Here is a 27,100-nt window from a genome sequence, read left to right on the forward strand (position 1 = left end):
GGGAGCAGGCAGAAGGGGAAGCAGGCTCCTTACTGGGCAGCGAGCCAGATGTGGAATTCAGGGTCTCAGGACTCTGGGACCATGACCTGAGCCAAAGGCAAACACTTAACCAACTGAGCCACCCAGGCATCCCTGAAGCTCACAATATTAATAACACTTGGATTTTACAGTTGAAGAAATGGAGGCAGAGATTAAATAACTTTCCTAAGGTCCCAGAAGTAGTAAATGGAGGAGCTGAGATTTGAACTCAAGGAGTCTGGCTCCAGACTTCATGCTTATAATCAATATACCCCACTTTACCCCTTGTGGAAAATGGACTCTTTCTACACATACCCTCTCAGTTTTAGTTTGTGACTACTTTTCCAAAAGGAATTACCTATTATTTGTACTGGGGATAGGTATAAGAAATCTGCAGAAAAAGCTTTTACAGCTTGCATACACAGAAGAAATATCCAACAACTTGTGGTTTTTCCCCCCTTTTCCTTTCAAATTCAACTTCCAAATTTATCTCAGCCTTTGACAAGTCAACTCAAATCTGTCTCAAGTGAAACTGAAAGGTTTAAGCCACTGATGGAGAGAGAGCTGAGCGTTTTCCTTGGTAGATTCCTCGGAATGAGAGTAGCTTGTTTTGAGCTGGTGAAAGGCACTTTGTTCTCTGATAGCCTTTCTTTCTTCCTTACTTTCTTTCAAAGATTCTCTCTCTCTCTCTCTCTCTCTCTCTCTCTCTCTCTCTTTAGAGGGCATGGACCTGTGAGGAGGGGGAAGGGGCAGAGGGAGGGAAAGAGAGATCCCAAATGAACTTTGTGCTGAGTGCAGAGCCCGGTGTGGGGCTCAATCCTAGGACCCTGAGAGCATGACTTGAGCCAAAATCAAGAGTCAAGGGCTCAATGGACTGAGCCACCCAGGCACTCCTCTGCTAGAGGAAGATGACTAATGAAAAAGTGGTGCTCATGAATTGCCTTTCTATGGGGGCAGAGCTGAGGATTGAGCCACGATGAAATTTTTTTCCTGGCTTTCTTGGGATTTTGCCAATGTGGCGGGAATTTGAATCATACTAGGGAAGTAGGAGAAGGGTCTGGCCTATAATAGTTCAAAGAAAAGGCATTGGAAAGGTAGAGGAATGAAGCCACACAGTCCAAATGTGGACACCGGTACTTCATGTGACAAGTGAATCCAGACACTATCCAAGATGTTCATTCAGAACCTTTTGCAAAAATTATGATTCTTTTACATTAGAAAAAATATAGAGCCAGATGGTCTTACTTAAACATTAATGCTCCCCTCTTCTAGGCCTTCTTGTACTGGGCATGTTTATTGAAAGAGGAATTGTTTGTTCCAAAGGCAGTTGCTTCATAATTACTGAGTCAGAACTAGTAGAAGTTTCTAGAAATTGAGGTTCAGATTTCATAGCCTTTTCCCATTCCTGAGATTTCTAGACCACTTTCTTCTCTACATTTACATTTCTCTCTTATTCTTCTCCTCCACAGTATGGCAGATTGGGAGGCAAGTCACCTCTGCCTCTTCTATGACAGTTGAGCAGCCCTGTGGGTTGGGGTAGGCAGTTCAGCAGGTAGGAGGCCTTCTTCTTAAAGGTGTTAGGATCCCATAACATGAGAGCTCCACCAACATGTCACTTAGACCTCCAGTACCACCCTTACTATCACCATCCCTAGTTGCTAGCCAATCACAGGTGCCCAAACCCTGTTGGGAGTTTAGAATTTAGGGCTGGGGAGTCAGAGTCTGGCCTGCTTTGAACTGTTCCTAGACTAAAAGATACTGCCATAATATATCACCAGATGCAGGACTGGGTGGGCGAGTGGGAGGAGAGGGTGCCAGGCAGGGAGATGACTGTCTTAGCACTGATACAAATAATACACTTTGACATTTGCCAGAATTCAAAAAAGGGAGTCAAAACTTGGATTTGCCTCCTTCATCAGTTTTGAGGTTATTATTATATTTCTACCCCATCATCCTTCTATCATTGCCAGAGAGAAAAAATTGAAATGACTCCTCCTCTTCATGAATGAAACGTCTTTCTTTCCCTGTTTCATTTAAAGGTCAACTGTACTTCTGCCCAAACTGTGTATTGCTCTATCCTCTGCCCCTTCTTCCCTTCTTTCCCATTTTGGTATTCTCTCCTCTCTGGCTTCTCCTCCTCCCTGGCCAGTCTGGCCCTACCCTCCCCTTGATCCTGGAACTCCCCAACGCCCTCTCCTTGTCCCCCTTTCAGTCCTTATTTTCACAGATTAACATATTATAGGTATTAAATGGCAACCACCTGAAGGGAGATGAGGCAGTGAGAGGGAAAGAAATATTACTGCCAAGTTTTGACTAATTCCTGCTGCCAAAACTGTGGCATTTGCCACGGCTGTGAAATTGCAATAAACAAGGGGCTGCGCTTATATTTCTAACCTTTCCTCCGTTGGTGCTAAAGACACGAACTGAATGGTGAACATGAAGCCATCACCTTCTAAATGTATTACAGATTCTTTTGAAAGAGAATTGAGGGAAACTCACATTGGGCTGGGGGTGGGTGCAGGACCGGGAGGGAAGTTCCTAATAATAGAGCTGAAAAACAGTAATTTATTTTATTAAAAGAAATTTAACATCCCAGTAATTCAGTAATGAGCTGGCCTGAAAGTGAGGTATTGATTTTCTAAGAATTAACCTGAAGTATATATCTGCATTTATATATCCCTCATAAGCGTATCCCTCATAACTGTAGAAGAAGATGTTTTTTAAAAACACCCTTTGGGGGCGCCTGGGTGGCTCAGTTGGTTAAGCGTGTGCCTTTGGTTCAGGTCATGATTCCAGGGTCCTGGGATTGAATCCCACATCAGGCTCTCTGCTCAGCGGAGAGCCTGCTTTTCCCTCTCCCTCTACCACCCACTCATGCTTGTTCTCTCTCTCTCTGGTGCTCTCTCTCAAATAAATAAATAAATAAAACCTTTGTTGTTGTTGTCAAGAATTTATTTGAGAGAGAGACTAAGTGAGTGAGAGAGAGAATGGGGGTGGGGATGGGAGAGCCGGAGGGAGAAGCAGACTCCCCGCTGAGCAGGGAGACCCATGCAGGACTTGATCCCTGGACCCTGGGATCATAGCCTTAGCTGAAGGCAGACGCTTAACTGACTGAGCCACACAGGTGTCCCTGAGGGAATACAATCTTTAAAAAACAAAAACAAACACAAAAACGCCCTTCGTTGTTTTAAGAGAGATGAAGAGTTGGGAATAGAGAAGATGAACGGTTGTCAAGTGAAGATTAGAACAGCCTATGGCGTCATTCCCTCCTGGCCTGGCAGCTGCAAGTTCTCTGCTGCCATTCATAGGTCAACAATATTCATTAAGCAGATATTCTTTTCAGAGTCAGAAGGTACTTGGTACTTGAAGGAAAAGACCATGTCTATATGCAAATATTCTATAGCTTCTAGCCAGGGGCACATAATACATGTAGCATATGCGGGCTCTGGCTCTGTGCTAATGTCTGCACATATTCTCTTATTCCAGCCTCAGGCCAATACTATGAGGAAAAGAAATAATCACCCCACCCTAGAAACAGGGACAAAGGAGCCCCTGGGGGGCTCAGTCAGTTAGGAGTCTGCCTTCAGCTCAGGTCATGATCCTAGGGTCCTGGGATTGAGCCACATGTTGGGCTCCTTGGGCAGCAGGGAGTCTGCTTCTCCCTCTCCCTCTGCCTGTCATTCTCCCTGCTTATGCTCTCTCCTTCTCCCTCTGTTAAATAAATAAAATCATTTTAAAAAAAATAGAGGGGCACCTGGGTGACTCAGTGGGTTAAGCCTCTGCCTTCGGCTCAGGTCATGGTCTTGGAGTCCTGGGATCAAGCCCCACATCAGGCTCTCTGCTCAGCCAGGAACCTGCTTTTCTCTCTCTCTCTCTCTGCCTACTTGTGATCTCTGTCTGTCAAATGAATTAAAAAAAAAAAGGAAGGAAGAAAGAAACAGGGGCATAGAAGCTTAGAGAGGTTAGGTAAAATGCCAAAGTCACAGAAATATCCAGGTTTCCAATAAATGCCTTTAAACTTTTTAATCTTTCATTTTTCTTTAAGATATTATAAAGGTAGTCCATGCCTGGGTCAGCAGCAAGTCATCTGGAGCCATCATTAAGGGCTGGTGAACAGGTTGGCTCTGCTGTCTTGCTCCTGTGGATTCCATCTTTAGGTCCACAGTGGAGCCTCATGTTTGCATTTTTCCAGCCCTTAAGAAGAAGAGTAGGGGATCTAAGCCAAGTGCATTTTTCTTGAAGAACCAGAAGTTGAGCTCTGGCCGTGCTTGGAAGCACTCATATCCCTTTTGCCCAAACTTGGTTTCACACCACACCTAGCTTCAGGGGAGACTGGGGAATACAGTTTCTAGCTGAGAAGCTGTGAGCCGAGCTAAACCAGTGGTGTGTGTTTTGCTGGGAGCTGTCAGGGTGTTCTCAGTTGCTAAAGGAAGGAGAATGTAGGGAGAGAGAGAGGTCAGGCAGTTAGCAGGCAATTAACAGACTATCAGAGTGATAGCCTGAAATTTTGCCCTTAAAATAAAAGAGTTAGAACTGTTTAGATAGTATAAAGAAGGTTTTAGAAGAAGTCTGTAAGGGACTTAGTCAATTTTCAAGCTATACATAAACATCCATGAAATATTATTCAAGGAGGTCAAGGACCTCTTCTTAGGCCTGATTCTAGCACTAACTAGCTCTGTGACCTTGGACACATTGCCAGTAATTAGTTTCTCTCAGCCTATTTTCTCATCGGTGATTTTGTCCTGATATTATCAGCCCCAACTGTTGATAAGGATAAGGATTAAATGTAATATCCATAGACAGATCTTGGCACAGAGTACTTGCTCAAAATTATAGCTCTTTATTACTGTCCAGTCAATACACTTTCCACACTCTCTGATACACAGGAGGAGAAAGGAGGCAGAAGTAGGGTTTGGCAAGTGGGGCATTTGTGTATAAATGAGAGCCAGCAGAAAGGAACTAGAGTAGCAGAATAGTCAGGACTTCCAAAAAAGCAAAATATATTTATATCCTAAATTAACAGTAACTATTAGTAAGTTCAATCAGAGCTAGCAAGGTATTATATCTTTTCTTGGTATTCTGTTTTTGTTTTGGGTTTTTTTTTTTGAAGATTTAATTAATTGATTTGAGAGAAAGAAAGCACGTGCAAGATCTGGGGGAGGGGCAGAGGGAGAAGCAAACTCCCCGCAGAGTGAGGAACATGACTGGAGGCTGGTCCCAGGATGCTGAGATCATGACCTGAGCAGAAGTCAGACCCTTAACCAATGAGCCACCCAGGTGCCCACCCCAGTATTCTGTTTTTTATCTGAGAACATCTTTGTTTTGTCTTCATTCCTGAAGAATATTTTTGCTGGGTATAGAATTGACTATCTTTCAGCACTTTGAATATTTCTTTTGGCCTCTTGTTTCTGACAAAAAGTCAGCCTTAATTCTTATTGCTGTTTCCCAGTGTGTAATGTGTTACTTTTCTCGAGCTGCTTTTAGGGTTTTTTCTTTATCTTTTCTCAGAAGTTTGTCTATGATGTACATAGAGTATAATTTTTTTACATTTATCCATCTTATGGTATGTTAAGTTTCTTGCATCTGAAAATCAGTTTTTCATAGATTTTGGCAATTTTGGTCATTTCTTCAAATATTTTTTTCTGCCCCATTCTCTTTCTCCTCAGCTTTTGGGACTCTAGTTTCACATGTGCTAAACTTTCTTTTCTTTTTAAAGATTTTATTTATTTATTTGACAGACAAAGATCACAAATAGGCAGAGAGGCAGGCAGAGAGAGAGAGAGGAGGAAGCAGGCTCCCCACAGAGCAGAGAGCCCGATGTGGGGCTCGATCCCAAGGCCTTGGGATCATGACCTGAGCCGAAGGCAGAGGCATTAACCCACTGAGCCACCCAGGCACCCCACATGTGCTAAACTTTCTGATATTGTCCCACAGATCCCTGAGGATCTGTTCATGTTTTTCACTTTTTTCCCCTCTCTGTTCTTCAGAATGAATAATTTCTATTGATTGGTCTTCAAATTCACTGACTCTTTCCCCTTTGTCCCCTCTATTCTTCTATTAAGTCCAACTAATGAATTTTTATTTTAGATATTTTATCTCTCATTTTTAGGCCATCCATTTGATTCATTTTTTTATAGATTCCATTTCCCTACTGAGACTTATTTTGAGAGAGAGAGAGAGAGGGAAAATACACATGTATGCAAGCTGAGGTGGGGGGTAGGGACAGAGGGAGAGGGAAAGAGAATCCTAAGCAGACTCTACGTTGGGTGATACAGGGCTGATCTCAGGACCCTGAGATCATGACCAGAGCAGAAATCAAGAGTCAGATGCTTAACTGACTGAGCCACCCAGGTGCCTCTCACTGAGATTTCTTTTTTGTTCATTCATTAAAAGTTTTTTAATCTTTATGTCCTTGAGTATAGTTACAACTATTTTTTTTAACTCTTTGCTAATTTCAAAACATGGGTCATCTTTGGGTTGATTTTCATTGATTCCATCTTCTCCTGATCACATTTGCTAAGATATTTATACATTAGGGTGGTATCCTGGACATTGAAAGATATATATAAAGACCCTGGACCCTGTGAGTCTGTTTTGTCCTTCTGAAAGTTATTGGTTTTTGTTTTGTTTTGTTTTTGGTGGTGGTGTTGTTTTTAAAGATTTTATTTATTTATTTGGCAGAGAGAGACATAGTGAGAGAGGGAACATAAGCTGGGGAGTGGGAGAGGGAGAAGCAGGCTTCCAGCTGAGCAAGAAGCCGGGTGCTGTGGGGCTCGATTCCAGAATGCTGGGATCATGACCGGAGCTCAAGGTAGCCGCTTAACAACTGAGCCACAAAGGCACCTCTAATGTTTTGTTTTTAATAAAACAGCAGCTAACTTGCTTGGCCAGTAACTGAAGTCTCATTTAACACTTTCAGTCTCACCTGGGCTGCTTGGAGTCTGCCCTGTGTGTAAATAGTTCAGTGATCATCTAGAGACCTGGCAAAGTATATACACAAAATTTGGAACTCTCCCTCTGGCTCTCCCTTTTTGGGGCATCTCCCTTTTCATTTTTAGACTGCTATGGTAGCTCTGAACTCCTTCCTCTTATTCTTTAAGTAGGACTTCAGATCTTCTGTCCTTGTATTAGCTGCTCTGCTCAGCATGGACTAGGGCCTGCCCTTAGGTAAATAGCTATAAAAAATGAAAAAGTCATACAGTACCTTTGTTTCCTTAAATTGTTGGCTCCATTCCAGTGTCTGCTTTTGGTTGTTCTCTGGTGCCTTTAGGTATTTGTTTATTTGTATCTTATACAGTATTTATAGTTGTTATACATGGTTCAAAGAAAACAAGAGGCTTGGTCCAATAAGGGTTTCTCTTCCATTATCAGAAGCTAAAGTGCTTGCTACGTTGTCACAGTAAGATACAAATAACTGTGGTGGATTAAAGAGATTTAGATACTTTAAAGCCCTTCTTATTCTCTGGAATAAAACCCTTTAAAACTCTTCCTTTCTCTGGAGTCTGTGTGGAGTCTTCTTTGACCAATGGAATATGATGGAACCCGCGCTGTATTGGTTTGGGTCAACATTTACTAGAGATAATTTGTGTCTTCTGGTTTCTGTTCATGGGCATACTTTTTCCTAGAGCCCTCAGTCGCCATGTGGGAAATATGACTTGAGGCTTCCATACCATGGGCAAGCCCAAACTAACTAGATGGAGAGGATATGTGGTAAAACATTCAGTTATGTATCCTGAAGGAAAGGAAGGAGGGAGAAAGAGACAGACCCAACAGCCACCAGCTTTCCAACTTCTAGTCTCTTCAGTTACCTGGCTGAATTCTTAGGCATCATAACGAAGAGATGAGCCATCCTCATTGTTCTGTCTAAATTCCTTGTTCTGAATTCCTTCCTGCAAAATCATATATAATACTAAGAATAAATTATTGTTTTAAGCCACTAAGTTTTAGAGTAGTTTGTTACATAGCAATAGTTAAACCAGAATATTAACAAGTTTATATTAGTTTCAATAATGAATAAAGTTTTTTATAGAAAAAATTCAACTTCCTACATTACATCTAAGACATTAGTGTTCACAGACAGAGTAAATCTACATTTTGAATCTGCATGACCCTATTTTTTCCACTGTTAGCTACTTCTGGAATTATAAGCTCAGCATCCCAGGGGAAAATAACTAGGCATTAGGGGTTATACTTTTCAAATCAACTTATTATTGTGGCAAAAGCAATGTGGCAAAAGTGCCATATTGATAGATGAAGAAACTGAGAAGCAGTTTAACCAAGGATAAGTGACTGGACTGGGGTCACCATGGCAGTGTTAAGATTTGAATTGAATTTTCCCAAATTCACTGCTTAGTTCAGAGAACATATTGACTGATTATTGATTGATTCTGACAAGTTAGATCAATAAATGTAGATGAATTCAAAATACCTACTATTATTCAATTGTGAGTCTTTTTTTTTTTTAAGATTTTATTTATTTATTTGACAGGCAGAGATCACAAGTAGGCAGAGAGGCAGGCAGAGAGAGAGGAGAAAGCAGGCTCCCCGCCAAGCAGAGAGCCCGATGCGGGGCTCGATCCCAGGACCCCGGGATCATGACCTGAGCTGAAGGCAGAGGCTTTAACCCACTGAGCCACCCAGGCGCCCCTCAATTGTGAGTCTTAAAAGGAAAATCGAATAGAAGACTTTGGGTCTTCTTTTTTGCACTGATCCTGTTAACATCAATTAGACTGTGTCCTGCCATGATATTCTAATTTTTAGCACAAGGAGAAAATGAATTGATTTCAGGGTTGATATCACTTAACATTTAAAAGGAAATACTTCTATTGAAAATATGGGCACCTTAACCATACAATAAATGACTTGACATTTGTGAGAGCAAAATAGTCAATATAAGCAGAATTTTCATATTGAAAAATAAATCATTAAACTAGATAATTCTAAGTTCAATTTCAAAAAACTTGGATATGTCATTAATATATTTTTCCTTCTACTTTCTCTTGATTAAGGCAGCCTCTATCACAGAGTAGTTGACTGCTTTCCCTAATATCTCTGATTCCCAGGTAAACTAACAGTCTACCTTCTTCCCTCCCTCCTCACTGTTTTAGTACAAAGAGGTAGGAATCTCTCCCATAATGAGCAGGATCAATTTGGACACACAGGTTCCATCATGTATCTTGATGTAGCAAGTAAACATCAGACCCTTATAGGAGCATTCTGTGAAAGGCTATGTTCTCTCTTTTAAGATCCTTGACAATAGAAACGAAACCAGGCTGGGAATTAATTTATAGGTTAATATAAATTAACCATGTTAATTTTTTATATTTCCCCATTAACAGTAAAATCTCATTCCCCTCCCCTTAAATATGAGTTGGCATTGGTCCCTCATTTTTTTTTAAAGATTTTATTTATTTATTTGACAGACAGAGATCACAATTAGGCAGAGAGGCAGGCAGAGAGAGAGAGAGGAGGAAGCAGGTTCCCTGCTGAGCAGAGAGCCCGATGCGGGGCTCAATCCCAGGACCTTGGGATCATGACCTGAGCCGAAGGCAGAGGCTTCAACCCACTGAGCCACCCAGGCACCCCTGGTCCCTCATTTTAAATGAGTAGAACTTAACAGAAATGACTCTTTGTGACTTCTTAAGTTAGCTTGGAGAAGACAGCACATGTGGTTCACTCTGCTTGGAATGCTTAGCCCACCCTCACCTCCTCACCACCCTCACCTCAGATAACTCCTACTGACCGAAGAGCTGGGATATACAAAGTGAGTGTGTGTGTGTACACACATGTGTGTGCACAAATGTGCATGTTTGATATTAGATGCAAAACCACTTAGAGCACTGTATTCTATAGGTCCTAGTGATCTTTTCAAAGACCTGAATTCACCAAATTTTCTACTCAAGAACGTACATCATTGAATAGCCTTTGCTATTTCTTCTCTATTCCGGCCTCATCTTCAGCTTTAGACTTAACTCTTGGAGTGAAGGTGGTGCTAGGGAGGAGGAAGAGATAGGGTCTGTTCAAAACAAACCCAGTGTTAATCTGCCAAAGGATGAATCCCCTTTTAATCATTGACTTCTTGAAAAAAGAGTCTCTAGCTCCTGCTCTCTGAAATGAACCTGACTGAAGGACATGAATACTTTCTCTATGTCCCAGAAGCATTGAAAAATAGTGCATATTTAGTTGCCAAAAGAGTCCACAATTCCCTCGCATGTTTGGAAACTAGAAATTTGGATGGATAAAAGGGGAAATAGAAGAGAACTCAGCATTTTAATGGCCATAAAGACAGTGTAAGAGCCCTCATTTGGGATGCTTAAGAACAGGGATTGAATATAAATCCGGGGAATTATCCAGGTTCTTTGTGAGGATTGGCAAGGCCCCATTTGGAATACTATGCACAATTCCAGTCACCTTATTATAAAAGGATATTATAGAAATGGAGAAGGTACAACAGAGGGCACGAGAACCACATGGGGATTTAAGGATCTTAGCTAATCAGAGTGGTATTCTTTGGCAAAGGAGAGATTAAGTGGGAACTCATTAAAGTATAGACAATTCTGAAGGGAATAGAGAGGATAATTGTTTCAAGGCTATTTGAGTTAGTGTCAAATACAAGAACAAGGGGTTAGTAACTTAAGCTAAGAAAGTGAATTTAGACAGGCATTTTCTGAATTGAGTGTAAACGATATAAAACAAAGGACTGAGGATGATAAAAATAAGAGACATAGATTTTTTTCAGAGGCAGAAACATGTAATTTTTCCAATTTGGTTCATTTGCATTAAATAAGGAAGAGTGATTTTTTTTTCTTTTTCACTTTGAACAATTATATTTTATCAGCAGTGTTAAAATTAAAAAGTGTTAGAGTGGCAATTTATAATTTTAAGGCTCTACAGGGGAAATTGCTAGGCCCAGAGAAAGAACAGTTTAGAAAGAAAGTTTAGAGCTTCTGGGCTTTTCTCTGCCTCTAAAAGGTCATAGGTTTCTCACCTGAACCTGCCACAATACCATGTTACTGTTCAGTTTTGCACTACTTCCAGTCCTGATGAAATTCTATATTTGTTTGGGCTATCACATGTCCAAAACAATGATTTCCAGTATGATAGATACTATTTTATTTAAGTAAATATCTGGGGGGAGGGAGGAAATAACTATATAGTACATTAAAAAATATTGCCTATAAGTAGTGGTTTGTTTCATCCTGATCTTAAGAGTTGTATGCAATTCAGATGACATTTAGGAAGCACCAGCTTTGTGCTAGGCATGGCAGAAGATTCAGTGCCTGCATATAAAATGGCTGAGACGTATTTGCTGAATGGACACCATCCCTACCCTCAGTGAACTTGGGTGACATCATGGTACCATAAATGAGGGAATAAACATCATAGTGGGTAACAGAGGAGGAATCATTTGAGCTGTAGATAACAGGGTAGTGATTAAGAGACAGGCTTTGTGGGGTGCCTCGGTGGCTCAATCTGTTGGGCATCTGACTCTTGATTGCATCTCAGGTCATGATCTCTGGGTCCTGAGATAGAGCCCTGTGTTGAGCTCCACCCTGGGAAGGGAGCCGGCTTGGGATTCTCTCCCTCCTTCTGCCCCTCCCCCTGGCTTGTGCTCCTTCTCTCTCTCTCTCTCTCTAAAAAAGGGGGTGGACAGAGAGATAGGCATTGGGGTCAATTTGAAACTCTGCTCTACCTCTGGCTGTGTCATTTTGGGCAATTTACTTCTTTGCCCTCAGTTTCTTCATTTATAAAACGAAGGTGATAGGACTCCCCTCTTGGAGTTTGAGTGAGAATTGTAGAGAATTGATACATGTAAATTACAGATCACTAGAACATAGTGGGCACTAAAAAATGGCACCTGCAGTTATGAGGCTAAAGGAACAATTGGACAAAGAACACAGTGTAGGAAGCAGATTTATCTAATGTGTTTAGCAGGTTCATGGATGGAAGAGGGGTGTTACTTTAATTCTCTAAACTTGTTTCTTCATCTGCAGAAAGGGGATAATAGTACCTATCTCATAGTGTTGTTTTATGTAACATAAAGTACTTAAGCATAGTGACTTGCCATCAGTAAGTACTCAATAAGCGTTAACTGCTCTGTTACTGTTCCATCCTGCTTCAATAAGAAATCGCAAGCAAGCCCAGTGTTGAACTAGCTTCGTCCCCTTTTCTGTGTTTTGTCTATCTTTTAAAAGGAAAAGGTAAGTGGTTCAGCCAGCAAAATCACGTTTATTCAAGAATAGCAGAAAAATTGCTATTTGGGACAAGCAAACTATAGGGAACCATAGGCAAGTCTGGAGAACAAAGGAGGAGACTGTCCTTTCATAGAGGAAAGGGGAATTGGGTGAGTTGGTTTTGAACAAAAGTTCACCAGAGGAAAATGAGAGTTTAAAGTGATGGTGACTTCTTTATTGGCTACAGGCAAGGGTAGCTTGCTTTTGCTGGACCAAGAAGAAATCTTCCTTCTTCCTGCTGGACTATGCAAACTGCAGTGAGTGGTACGTGAGTGCAAGAGCCCTTGCCTTCCTGGCTTCCCACCTCCAATCTCTAGTCACGTTTCCTCGACATGCTGTCCAAGTTTTTACAAAATGATTGGGAAAAAAACTAGCTTTTTTGCCCAACACCATCTACTTTTGTAACTGCTATTCTTCTTATATGTTACTAAAAAACAATGAAGTCTTCCTGCAGAGTTTCAATCTCTCAGTTGTGAGGGACATTAAAATTAAGTAGTGCAGTCTTACATGCCACTATATAACCGGTAACAATTCATGGGAGGCAAGTTGTTTGTTTTGTTTTTTCCTATAGATTGTAATCTCTAGCATGGGTATTCTGGCAGGAGAGCATCATTATTTCATTAAGAGGTAGAAAAATTTTTTTAAAAATTAAAAATTAAAAAAATGATAGAAAAATAGCTATATGATTCTATCATTCCTTTTGCATTTGTTAACTATAATTATTCTACGAAGAACTTGGCCTTAACAACTATTTGGTTGCCTTGAGGTATTATTGGAACAGAAAAGGCAGGAAGAATGCTGATTCTTTTCAGTTTCCAGACTGTGAGTTGTTTTCCAGGCATCATCCAAAGTTATCAATTATTTATAATTTTTTGCACTTATAAATTTTAATATTTTTGATGTATTCCAATACATTATACTTATTATTCTTTTTGATGCTCAGATTCTTTCACCTTTGAGAAATGGGAACCCCTTTCAGCTGGCTCCCATGTCTTTTGAGATGAACTTGATTGCCTTCAAGTGTCTTCTTGCTTTCTGGTATGACAAGGTATATCACGCTCACACTCTACAGTCAATCACATCTCCAAGGAGCACTGATCCCTTTTAGTAGGAAATTGCATTTAAAAACACAGTCTGGGAGCTTCTGGGTGGCTTATTTGGTTAAGCATTCAACCCTTGATCTCAGCTCAGGTTTTGATCTCTGAGTCATGAGTTCAAGGCCCATTTTGGAGTATAGTTTTAAAAAAAGCAGGGGGCGTCTGGGTGGCTCAGTCAGTTAAGCAGCTACCTTCAGCTCAGGTCATGATCCCAGTGTCCTAGTATTGAGCCCCACATTGGCTTCCCTGATCAGTCAAGAGCCTGCTTCTCCCTCTCTCACTCCCCTTGCTTGTGCTCTCTCTCTTGCAAATAAATAAGTAAAATCTTAAAAAAAAAAAAAAAGGAAAGAAAGAAGATTAGTAAAATAAAATAATAATAATAATAGTAATAACAACACAATCTGGGCACTAGGTTGCTCATTGCTTCTGGGTTGGCCATTGTTTCTGGCAGATTAGGTTTTATTTATTTATTATTTTAAAAATATTTTATTTATTTATTTGACAGAGAGAGATAGTGAGAGAGAGAGAGCACAAGCAGGGGGAGCAGCAGGCAGAGGGAGAGGGAGAAACAGGCAGAGGCAGAACCAGGCAAAAGCAGAAGTAGGTGGAGGCGGAAGCAAGCTCTCGGCTGAGCAAGAAGCCCAATGCAGGGCTCGATACTAGGACCCTGGGATCATAACCTGAGCTGAAGGCAGACGCTTAAGTGATGGAGCTACCCAGGCACCCTGCAGACTAGGTTTTATATACCTTAGGAAAAGCAAAGACCAAGAACTAGAAGCCTTCAGTAACAAGTTACCCTGGTAACTAATTTCATTTACTCTCCCAGTAAAAATAGTTTCCAAATATCGTCAGAATATCTGAACATTAATTTCCTTAAACTGGTGTTAAGAATATAAAATATTGTAAAGAATTAGAAGTTGCTCAAGAGAAGTGAAGAACAAACTAGATTGGGAGGTATAGGATAGTAACTGTGGTGGGAGGCAGGTGAGGGTCCTAGAAAATAGAGGGCAGGAAAAAAGGACCTAGACTTCTTGTTCAGCTGTGGATATTGTTTTGTTTGATTTTTAAGATTTATTTATTTACAAAAAAACATTATTTACTTTTTTTAGAGGGAGAGAGAGCATAAGCATGAGGGCCAGAAGGAGACAGAAAGAATCTCAAGCCGATGCCGCCCTGAGCTTAAACCCTGACACGGGGCTTGAACGCACGACTCAGATCAGGACCTGAGCCAAAACCCAGAATCAGACACTTGAGCTGTGGATATCATTAATCAGGACCAGTCTTACAGAAGCACAGATAAGGTGGGTACATGTCTACATATGGCCTTATTTGGCCCCCCAAAACCTCTCTCTTCCTCCTAGGACCTCACCTGGACTCAAATTCTACTATAGAGTATAGAGCAATGTTTCTCAACACTGATCTTTGGCAAAATTTTGACCAATTTATAGCACAATGAAAAAAATAAGGAAAATCATAGATTTGACACTGCTCTCTTAGAAAGCATCCTTCAAACTTCATTCTGAAAACATGTGCTTCCTGTTTGGGGGAGGTTTTTTTGCTGTTGTTAAATGCTCTTTCTCACATGAAGTTATGGCGATGATAGATGGCAATTTTTGATGTTTTCAGTAACGTAGCAAATCTTTGTTTCACAAATCTGTTTTTGAAATAATGAATGGTCTGTGAAATTTAAAATCGTGGGACCATCAGGGCTATTATGTGAAATGGTACTGCCACCAGGGAAAGAAAGGGAAGTACAGTTGTTGGAGAAGATAAAGGAGAATGTCTCCTCAGGTCTGAGGAGTTGGTGTGTGGAGAGTGAGGATGAAAACAGGGTGGTGGGGTTGAGAGGGGTTAAGTCTTGGTGGAACAGGAGCCAGCAAAGAGCCCTACACAGAAAAGCAGACCGGGGAGGGGTTCTAACAGAAGACTAGCTGAGGAGGGAAGGCTGGGGACAACTGACCACTTTAGGTGTCTCCCCCTTAAACGCCCCCTGCACCCCCAGTTCAATTCAGCTGAAAAGCACTTACTGGGAAACTAAGAGCCTGAGAGACTTAAACACTAGGGATTCAGAACCAATGTGACACAGTTCCTGCCCTTGAGGAAGTCACAGGGTTGCTGTGAGAGTCTGATTAAGCCAAGGAACGTCAGAGTGGTTAAGGACAGGGCAGGACCTTCTTCCACTCACCCTACATTTCGGCAGCCCATTCTCTACCCTTCTAACTTCCATCCAGCCCATCAGCCCAGAGAGGAAAGAGTTCTATTAATTTGGGCGTGAAACTGGTAAAAAGACAAAGCAAAAAAATTAAAAGGGCGTTAACTGTCCTCCACGTTGTCTTAGATGGGAGCCGATTAGGCACTGGGATTACATAACCGTGGTCAGTCCTTTCTGGGGTTCACAGACTGCTGGTGGAATGGACACGTGAAAGACAAACACGAGGCTGGGAGAGAGCCGTGCAGAGGTACACAACAGATCCCTGCACCATGAGGGGCAGAGGGATGGTAAGCGGGCTTGGAACACGAAAATTTGTCAAAGAGAAGGCCAGGCTCTCTTCACCTCCTCAAGCCTTTGACCTTGCCACAGGGTCCACCTCAGCACAGAACCTCATCTCCCTCGAAGGTATTGCCCCCGTCTCCTCACGAGCCTACTGACTGGAGGGAGCCTTGCCCGGCTTACCGCCCTTCCCGGCATTCTCCGGGAGGCGGGCCGCCCCCAGCCCTGCGCACGCGCTCTGCAGCGCTTCCCCGCTCCCGGCGCCGCCTTGCGGTTGCCCAAGCTCGCTGGTTCTGAGAGGACGTGCTGGTCCCTGTCCGCAGCCCTGGGTTTTTCCAGTGTTTCCCCTTGTCTGGCAGCGGGTAGGGACGGCGGCCCGCCCCCCACCCGGCCACTCCCTTGCGGGAGCAGGACAGTTCCAATTCTGAGGTAAGCTTTGGCACCGTGTTCCAGAGGTCCAGAGAGATTCAGCTCTGGTTGATCCCCGGCACCTTTCACTGCTGCCTGCCCTTTTCCTGTACCTCTCCCCGCTGCCCCATCACAATGCCCTCTTATCCTCAAGAAAAGACTTGTCCATGAATCCTTATTTCAGGGGCTGTTTCTGGGAATCCCAAACAGATGCCTCCCTGGAGCTCGTGTTTGTCTTGCCAAAGCCATTGAGCACCTCCGTTTCTAGCTCCAGTGGACACTTTTCAGTCCTTATTTTACCTGATAAATGGCAGAAGTGGCCACTGATGACCACCTTCTCCTTCATGAAACAGTCTGATACCCTGTACTCCTGGTGTGCCTCATAAGTTCTGCCAAGCCCTTGCAGTCTCTTTCATGAACTTCTTTTCCTCCTCCCCCCCTCCTTTTTTTTTTTTTTTTTTTTGTAAAATCAGCTTTATTGAGCTGTAATTCACATATCATACAATTCACCCTTAAAATGGACTATTCAGTGGTTTTTAGTATATTCATTGAGTCATTCAACCATTACTGTAATCAATTTTATGGTCTTCTCATCACTCCAAACAGAAACCTGGTATCCTTAACAGTCACTCCTTATTTTTTGTTCCTCTAAGCCCAATGCAAGTACGAATACATCCTCTGTCTCTGTAAGTTGGCCTATTCTAGGCATTTCATATAAATAGAATTGTACACAATGTGGTGTTTCATGACTGGCTTTTTCCACTTAGCATAATGTTTTCAAGGTTTATTGGTGTTGTAGATGTGTCAGTACTTCATTGCTTTTATGGCTGAATAGTAATCCATTGCATGGCCATACCACATTTTATTTATCTGTTCATCAGTTGATGGACTTTCAGCTGTTTTCACTTTATGGCTGTTTTGAATAATACTGTTATGAACATTTGCATATGGGTTTTTGTATGGACATATGTTTTCATTTCTCTAGGGTATATATCTCACAGTGGAGTTACTAAGTCATACAGTAACTATGTTTAACATTTTGAGGGACTACCAGACTGTATTCTATAGAGGCTGCACCATTTTGTATTCCTGCTAGCCACGTATGGGAGTTCACATTTCTTCATATCCTCACCAACACTTGTTATTACCTGTCTTTTTTTGTTCCAGCCATGCTAGTGCTTATAGTGGTTTGATTTGTAGGTTTGATTTGTATTTCTCTCATTGTAGGTTTGATTTGTATTTCTCTAATGGGTAAGGATGAACATTTTCTATGTGATATATAGTCATTTAGATATCTTCTTTGGAGAAATGTCCTTTGTCCATTGTCTTGTTTTGTAAATGTTGGTATTGCTCTCCGTTCATTCACTGTTAATCCTTTTTCTCTTCTGCCAATGCACATACATACTAATGCCCACTTCTTATTTATTCCCGTACTCAGTCATGTTTCAGTTCACTTATTCAGTCATGTTTTCATTCAACAAACATTTGTTAAGTTCTTAAAATGTACCAGGCACTGTGCTTAGTGTTGAAGCCAAACAGCTGTGAATAAACACATTAGATCCTTGCTAAGGAGAAGCTTGCATTCTTATGGGGAATTAATACATTAAGTAAAGAAGCAAATAAGTAAGATAATGGAAGATGGTGGAAAAGCCATGACATCACTATGATAGAATGGTGAAAAGAGCACTGGTGGTTGGGTGAGGGGGGTGGGCATCTCTTAAGACTGGGTGATTGAGGAACGCCTTTCTTAGGAGATGATATCTGAGCTGAGACCTATGTGATAACAAAAAGCAAACCATAAGAAAAATAAAAATGAACATTCCAGGCAGAGGGAAACAAGTAGAGGAATGAACTTTGTGTGTTCAGGAGTAGTGAGAAGGCCACTGTGTCTGGAGCATGGTGAGCTAAGGGGAGAATGGCAGGCAGATCCTTCTTTGCAAAGGACAGTCAAGAAAAAGTTTAAAAGATTAGACCTGGGACTCCTAGGATTATCTTTACTATGATTTTGGAGGCAACAGTCAATAAACCACCAGAATGCAGGTATCCTTAGAAACAGAAATTAAAACTTCTCTTTGCCCTCTCTGTATCCTAACTATAACTCTCTGCATAGAAGTAAAAAAAGATACTATATCCGAGAACAGTTAATAAATTTAAAAAATGGCATGAACCATTACTTTGTTTAAAATAGAAAAATAAAACCCAAACCAGCACTACAGGGTAACAATTTATGGTGTTGGAAATGTCTTCAGAAGTCTTTTTAGGGTTTTGTGTAGAATGTTTATGGAAGGTGTAAAATTCTTATAATGCCAGCATTTTATGAACAGTGCAGTTGGCAACTCCTTTTAGCGTGATCCCTGCTTTCAGGAAATGTGGATTTTCCTTCATTTATTCATATTGTTTCCAGTCCATCAAAAATAGACAAGATGTAACAGGACAGTCCATTTGCACCATTCTTTTTGGAAATAATTGCCAGAAGCACTTTATGGTTGTCAGAGCCCCACTGATGTGACTCCTGAGCGGTCCTCTGTGTTAAAAAGCATATACTTCCTGCTCATCTTTGTATTCCTCTCCCATTTCCAGCACAGGGAGTATAATCAGAATGGGAGAAGCAGCCCTTTAAAATGCAGTGCCATGCAAAGGGCAAGAAGAGGGGTGAAAAAGATATATACAGAAGCCCTGGAAGAAAAGGAACTCATGGACTCCCTCTGTTTACGAATGAGCTTTATGAAAGAGTTAGGAAAAGCTCAGGCTTACCAGATATGCAGAACCATATGCATGCATTAATTAAAGGAATGTGAAAGAGGAGGAGGGGATCTGAGAAAATAACAAAGCTGCAGTGTACGCGTGCAATGATTTTTCATTCTGTTTCGCTTCAGCTCTGCCCCTGCAACAGAGGATCTAATCAATCTGCCGGCTATTAAGTTTGTTAATTGATAATGCATACTAATTAGGCTGTGCGCAGTTACTTAAGAGACTTTGCTAAGGTGATTGTAGGCACAAGTCCAAATGGAGTTTAAAGTATTCTGTGTGAGGTTAAAACCCATCAACCAGAATAGATGGATTTTATATTATAACAGAAGGCACAACATACCCATAAGTATTTAATGTATTGCACAGTTATCCATTATTACATATTTTAACTCTACAAAATAATTAAAAATGTAAAAACAGCTACTAAAAACTATAACTAAATCACATTGGTGAGGGTGTGAAGAAGTGTCAATGAGAGAGCGCTATTTTCTCATCAAGGTAAATGTTTAATTTTCTCATTTATATTTGGGAATAGTTAGGGTTGGCAGGGAGGAGGCTTTGTGAGAAGGAAGACTTACTAAACTGTGTGGACACCAGAGTCACTAAACAGCCTCAAATGTCAGATTGTGATGCCCATGTTTCAAAGGTCAACACTCTAGAGACTGCCCAGTTGGGAGCTGAAGGTTGAAACATGTTTATCAACCATAAAATTAACTGCTGGTCCTATGGTTTGTACCCTTCCTTTGGAATGCTGTTACTTTGAGAATGGACTGACAGGGACCTCCAGCATCCTGCAAATGTCCCTTGAGAAAATGTTCTTAAGGAGGCTGGCTCATTCCTCTCTATGTTTTGGAGAATGAAACAGTTCCAGTGTAGGCCCAAGAGATATGACTAGTTGGGTCCAAAAAGATTTCTCCAGATCAGAGTGACATCTCATTCTGTTCTGGTAAATTTCTTAGAGGTTCAGATGGATCAAGAACAAGCTTCTAGCTCAAAAATCAATCACAAGGCTAACATAGAGGAGATCAGAATTCCCCATAAGGCCTTGAAATCTCCCTGTTCCTGTGGAAGACTGAGAGACTAACTTCATGGACTTTTCATTCATCCATCCATTCATTCATTCATTCAGCAGTTATCTCATGAGTACGTTGTATGTTCCATGCACTGTGCTGTATACTAGGGATACCAGTGATGAACAAGATAGACAAAGTTCCTTTCTTTCACACATAGCTTAGAGGCCAGTACATCTAGCATATATTGCCTGAGGGAGCTTTTTAAAAATAAATTGTATTCATATTTTTCCCCTTCTTCAAATTACTGGTTCTTCCAAGATGAAGTCCAAATTATTTCATGGCATATGAAGCACTCCATCCTTATCTCTTGGAACTTCCTCCTTTCAATAAAATACTTTTTTTGGGGAAACAACTACATTCTAGGCCCCATACCAGGTGCTGCATATACTCAAAAAGCCAAACAGTTACAGTCCCTGCCTTCAGGGAGCTCAATATTGAGCAGACTCAAGGCATATGCAGGGCAAAATCTGTCCACAAGTTTGGGTCCAAATTAGGGCTGATCTCGGCTTCTGGGCAGAACTATAATATGGCAATTGTTTGTTTCCAAAAATTGTGTTAATATCTAACTTTTGATATAATGGCTTTAATTTGGGGCAGTGGGCAGAAACAAGGGGCTGAAGTGATATTCATATGAATTCTGGTAGACTGAGCTACAATCTAACATTCAAAAATAAAATAGAAGTAGGAGAAAAGCTTCCATGGAAGACTTTAGCAAAGCGGAGGGAGGTGTCTATTTTATTTTCATTCCTCAGGCAAATGGAGAGGTCTCACAAACAGAAATTTGAAGCTGGCAGGAGGCAGTAGTGTAGATAGTATGTATCTAATTAGCAAATGAATTGTGTTCCTACAGTGTGACCATTGAACCTGGAGCTGATCTATACTGCTTTGTTTTAGCTATTTTGAGATGACTGAGTTCAATGACTCTGTGTAGGGTAAACTAATCTCTGAATAGTCAATCAAAAGCATCTAAGAGAAAAAATATCTGGAGGCTTTTGAGTCAAGCATTCCAAATTTGGCCATATAGCATAATACAAGATTGGAGTGAGTAAAGACTTTGAGAGAATGAACCATTTCCAAGAACAATTTGTGGAATCTCGAGTTTATCTGAATACATTGAGCATATATTAAAATATAGGATAAGCCATGGAAGTATGGCATAAATACAATAATAAGTGTTTAATAATCGTATAACTACTTCTTGTGAGCATGTGCCAGTGGCATGAGCATTTATTCTTATTGTACCAAGAGATATAATTGGATAAAAAAATTGAAACATTTAAAAACTATGTATGCAGTTATTTTTCTTCCTTGTTAAGAAGGGATGACAGAGTCCTATATTCTGACTTATTGATACTATAATTTGAGTAATACTGAAAATGAATAATTTTCTAAAGACTGAACATTTAATTTAAATTAAATTCTAGGTAAAGGAAACAGGAATGAAAGCCCTCAGTTTTGTGTCATCTATTCACCAAAAATGAAGTCCGATACTTACCAAAGACTGTAGAACCAAATGCCAAAGTCTTTTAAAGCCATTTGAACTTCCACTGGAATAATCAGTAAGTCTCATATGTTCTTATTTTTACTTATATGTATGAACTGAGAAGGTAATATTATTCTTTTCATATACAAATGTTGAGATTTATTAGTTAGGGTGGGTTAATTGCTCTACCAAATAATCCTAAAATCTTAGTGTTATAACGTTAAATGAGTTTTCCTATTGTTAGTTTTTCCTCTTTACGTCAATCTGATAGAGCTGGCAGGAAGACTGCTCGACACAGTCTTTCAGGGACCTGGGCTCCTTGCAGTTAGTGGCTCTGTCATTCTGTAAGGCCTTAACAGGGTCTGAATTTAGCTGACATAAGGAAAGAGAAAAGGTGTTTGTTATAGCTCAGACCTATAGTATACATCGCTTCTGCCTATATTCTCTTGGGAAGAACTTATCAGATGGCTGTACCTAACTCCTAGGGAGACTGGAAAATATGGTCTAGCAGGGTGTCCAGGAGGAAAAAAGAACACCTAGCCAGTCTTTACTCGGTAAGACTAATCTAAGCAATATCTCTAAGAGAAATGTTGGTGACCAATGGTAATAAGCCTTTTTTGTACTTGGCTATGTTGAGCCATCAACCAAAACTACATTGTTTACTATATATTCTCCAGAGATGTTTTATGAAGCAAAATCTGATCTGCATAGCAAGGGTTGCACAAAATAATGCAATAAGAATTCCAAAGAAAGTTTGATGTTATTGAAACACAATAGGTTGAGTTAACCTAGTTTCAACAGTGTCTGAGCCCAAAGGGAATTTGGTGTGTACAGACCTTTCATCTGTCTGCACCTACTGTTAAGGCCCTGACATTACCGTTCCTGGCCATAACCCACCATTGTCAGTTCTGTCACAGCCCCACTGATATCTCATGTTTCTGAGCATCAACAGCCCATGGTGTAGGGTTTGAGGGTACAGTTACAGCAGGCCTCTTGTGACTGTGAGACTAGAGGATCTAACTCGTCTGTAAAAGGGTATAAAATCCTTAACAAGCTTCTGACTAAGAGCTCAGATCGGTCACACATCATGGGGTTATCCATATACAGTTTTACTCTAGTTAATGAGGCAAATTTCAACAAACAGTTAAATTAGAATATAATTTTTTTCTTTACTGTAAAATCTACCAGTCAAATTCCTTTAACTGACAAAATTCTCTAGTGTAGTCAGAATATTAACTAATATTCAGAAACTTTAGATGTTACTAGAAAGTTATATGGCTCTTTAGTAATATCTAATGTATCATATAAAACATACTAATAGGTAGATAGATGGATAAGTAAATAGAAAAATACTAGTTTAACCTGTTATACTATCTTGTTTATTCAGCTATGACTTGACTATTTCATTTCATTTTATCTTTTGGAGAGAATTTATTAATCATAAGAGTAATTATGGTATCATTCTATTCCTTGCTGTGTTTTCATAATTATTTTCTAGGTAAAAAGTCTTTATATTAGTTGGCGCTCTAGAAATAGTTTTAAACTCTAGAAAAAGTTTTATAACTTAAAAACTTGAGATTTTAAGTAGAAGTGCTAAGCAAGTTTTATAAATTTGACAACTTATTTGCTCCCAAACAGAGCTACCTTAAACGAGCTTAAAAAACAAAAACTTTAGGTTGTTTGTTAATTAATGTACAGATAAAAGAAAATTGTTGATTTCAGCTTATTTCTACTATGTCAATTAAATGGTTACTTTTTAATTTTAAGAGGGAAGATGAATGAATCTGTCTTTTATGAAGTATCAAACATTAACTCATATCATTCAAAATGACACTTACTGTCTAGTATATTGAAAGGAATAAAAAATTACTTAATAATTCCGCATATCTGATTGTAGACTCTAGCAAGGTATCTGAATTACTCAGAATTGCATCTGGCTACACATGGAAGCCTGATATTAAACTAAAAGATATGTTGGTTGGTTGGTTGTTTTTGTTTTTATCATCTAATGTCTCTAAGGATAGGTTATTTCAGGGCTGCTATTGAACCAGGTTCCACCTTGTTTTAAAATTTAATTTTAATCTGTTTTAATTCAGTTAATTAACATATAGTGTATTATTAGTTTCAGAGGTAGAATTCAGTGATTCATCTATTATATATAACACCCAGTGCTCATTGCATCATGTGCCCTCCTTAATGCCCATCTCCCCGTTTTCCCAACCCTTTACCCCACAACCCTCAGTTTGTTTCCTATAGTTAAGAGTTTTTTATTGTTTGTCTCCCTCTCAGTTTTCTTCTTATTTTATTTTTCCCTCCCTTCCCCTATGATCCTCCATTTTGTTTCTTAAATTCTACATACAAGTAAAATTATGTGATAATTGTCTTTCTCTGATTTATTTCACTTAACATAATACCCTCTAGTTCCATCCATGTCATTCCAAATGGCAAGATTTCATTCTTCTTGATGGCTGAATAATATTCCTCTGTGTGTGTGTGTGTGTGTGTGTGTGTGTGTGTGTGTGCGCGCGCACACACACACGCCACATCTTCTTTATCCATTCATCTGTGCTCTTTCCATAGTTTGGCTATTGTGTACATTGCTGCTATACACATTGGGGAACAGGTGCTCCTTCAGGTCACTATGTTTGTATCTTCAGGTAAATAGTGCAGTTGCTGGGTCATAAGGTAGCTCTATTTTTAACTTTTTGAGGAACCTCCATACTGTTTTCCAGAGCGGCTGTACCAGCTTGCATTCCTACCAGCAGAGTAAGAGGATTCCCTTTTCTCCACACCTTCACCAATATTTATTGTTTCCTGACTTGTTAATCTTCAGGCTCTCTCTATCTTGACTCATCATTCTTAGTATGGGTTCTACATCTTCCATGGTCAAAATCTAATGTCTGTGCTTCTGGGTATTTCCTTCCTAGAAGGATGGAAAGAGAGAAAAAAATGGCTTAAAAAGTTTGTCTCCCAGGACACCTGGGTGGCTCAGTGGGTTAAGCCTCTGCTTTTAGCCCAGGTCATGATCTCAGGGTCCTGGGATCGGGACCCGCATTGGGCTCTCTGCTCAGCGGGGAGCCTGCTTCTCCTCCTCTCTCTGCCTGCTGCTTGCCTACTTGTGATCTCTCTCCTGCTGTCAAATAAATAAATAAAATCTGGAAAAAAAAAAAAAAAAAGTCTGGCTCCCTTTCAGTAGCTTTCTAAGAAACCTCACTCTCACTTTTATTCCTGTCTCCTTTTTGGATATCTTCTGCTTGTTCTATACAGAATTACTCTTCCTCTTCTCCATTTTGCTGTGTGACCTGTATGGACTACCTCAATAGATCCTTTGTCCTCTGGCTTCCAAAGGAAGCTGCAGCACCATTTGCTTTGTGAGGCCAATGGGAGGCACTGGGAGAACATGGGAAGGCAGGAGAAGAGTGAGGTTGAATGTTAACTTTTAACTGTTTCCTGCTAGTTCATCAAATGTTGGCTACATTCATCTCCTAAGGCCTTCGACCCTGTCAGTTAGCTGAGAATCCTGACTGGGATTGGACATGAGTTGATGAGGTCTGGAATAGGGTTCATTCTACAAACAGCATCTGCAAAGACATCTTGCTCTTGAATCTGAGAGGAGCTGAGATACCTATCGTTGTGTGAAAATAAGCATCAGATTTGCTTACCATCAACTCAGCTTTAGGCTTTCACTTTGGGTTATAGTTTGCCAACAGCTCTGAGGGGATCAGATGTCTGCAATTTTGGCCAAATTATACTTCACAGTACAATCAGACAGCTAAAACTTGAGTTTTTTCCCCACCCTTTAATCATATCTGGACATTCTTCAGGCCTTCCTCTAGATTTCATTTATTTATATTTAAATGGGACCTCAAGCAAACAAAAGTATTCTACTAGATTATGATACATAGTCTTCCTTGTCCATGTGTGGTCATATCCTTTATTTATTTATTCTAATAATGAACACTTATGAAAGAACCAATCAGTCCCAAAACTAAAACACTGACAGTAACTTATATCCCTTTCTCCTATCCTGCCAACTTGCTCCCATAAGATAATAACTATCCTAAAATGTATGTTTACCTTACATATATGCCATGTGACAAATATTTTTTATATATGTGAATATTTATACACACACACACACACACACACACACACACAAACGCCTAAACAATTTATTGGTTTTGAATTGCATAAAGCATTACAGACTGTAGGTAACTTGTGGGATTTGATTTTTTTTTAAACATAACTTGTATTTCATTGGTAATTTATTCTTATGTTGCTGGGCATTTGAATCTTTTCTGGTTTTTTGCTATTTACAAGTAATGCTATAATGAACTTGTTAACACACACCTTCTGATGCATGTGTATAAGAGTTTCTCTTGGCCATATCCCCAGGAATAGAAATGATGAACCTTGGATTTTTCAAAGTGGTTGTATGTTCCCACTTGTAATATGTAAGAAAACTTCTTGATTCATATCTTTTCAATACTTGATATTGTCAGGCTTGTTGATTTTTGCAGATTAAATAAGTGAAAAATGGTATATCTTTGTGGTGTTGATTATGTTTCTCTGATTAGTAATGAGGTTAAGCATGTTCTTGGTTACATATTGGCTCTAAGTACTTTCTAGGCTGTGTAATGCCTATCCAGGTCTTTTGCCCATTTAAAAATTGTGTTGTTTTTACTTCTCTTTCTCAGATTTGGTGAGTTAGGCAGACATAAAATCAGTGAAGGCTTAGAAGATCTGAATGCAGAAAGTTTCATTAATGGGCATATATAGCATTCTCTAACAAGTAATTGGAGAGCACACATGAAACATTTCCAAAAATATATCACTTGCTAGGTCATGTATTTCAATACATTTTAAAGAACAGTTACCACAACATAGTTAGAAATTAATAACCAAAAGTATGTTTTTAAAAATCTTGATGTATTTGGAAATCTAAAAATAGTTCTAAGTGACTCGTGAAAAAAATCAAGTTACGTTACCTTCGTCACCAACATCCATCTACCTACTCCTCCCTCCAGCACGTAAGTCCTCCGTAGGATCAGAGCAGGCTGCTAAGGGGCCTGGCCCTTTTGTCCTATTCCTGCCATCCCATTGTATCTCATATACCATTTCACTCAGATTGCTGTACCAGAACATGGAATGCTGCACCAGAATCAGATCACACACCAACCTAGAACACTGACTCTCAAAGCCATCACAGATACATCATTACAAATGTAATGATGTTCAAATAATTTATCTTATTACACCAAGCAGAAACAGACCTTCAGGGATAACATCTCACCTAAAATGTCTGTGAAAATTTGTAGTGATAATGTCAGTTTCTGTCCCATCTTCTGCTTTGCATGGCACAGTAAGGGAGTAAGATATTAACTATATGATAGAGAAGTTATTTCCCTTCCCATGCCATCTCAAAGTACACAAGGGTTTACACTGTATAGTTGCTTTGTAAGTTTTCCAGATATGAATACCAGCTATCCCCACTTGTAAGCTTGAAGAAAGCAGCACGAATTCTACCCTTTTTTCACATGGCCACA

At 40.1% G+C, this 27,100-nt stretch overlaps 1 long non-coding RNA gene across 1 annotated transcript in view; it reads left to right on the forward strand.

The window, feature by feature from the left end:
• Nucleotides 1-16,032: 16,032 nt before the first annotated feature.
• Nucleotides 16,033-27,100, forward strand: part of LOC309861706 — a 33,099-nt gene continuing 22,031 nt past the window's right edge. The window contains exons 1-2 of the long non-coding RNA XR_014310148.1: nucleotides 16,033-16,268; nucleotides 21,496-21,630. This is a non-coding gene — a long non-coding RNA (uncharacterized lncRNA). The remainder of the gene's footprint in view (nucleotides 16,269-21,495; nucleotides 21,631-27,100) is intronic.

The sequence above is a fragment of the Mustela nivalis genome (assembly GCF_964662115.1).
Source record: "Mustela nivalis genome assembly, chromosome: 3".
In the NCBI taxonomy this organism is placed as follows: Eukaryota; Metazoa; Chordata; class Mammalia; order Carnivora; family Mustelidae; genus Mustela; species Mustela nivalis.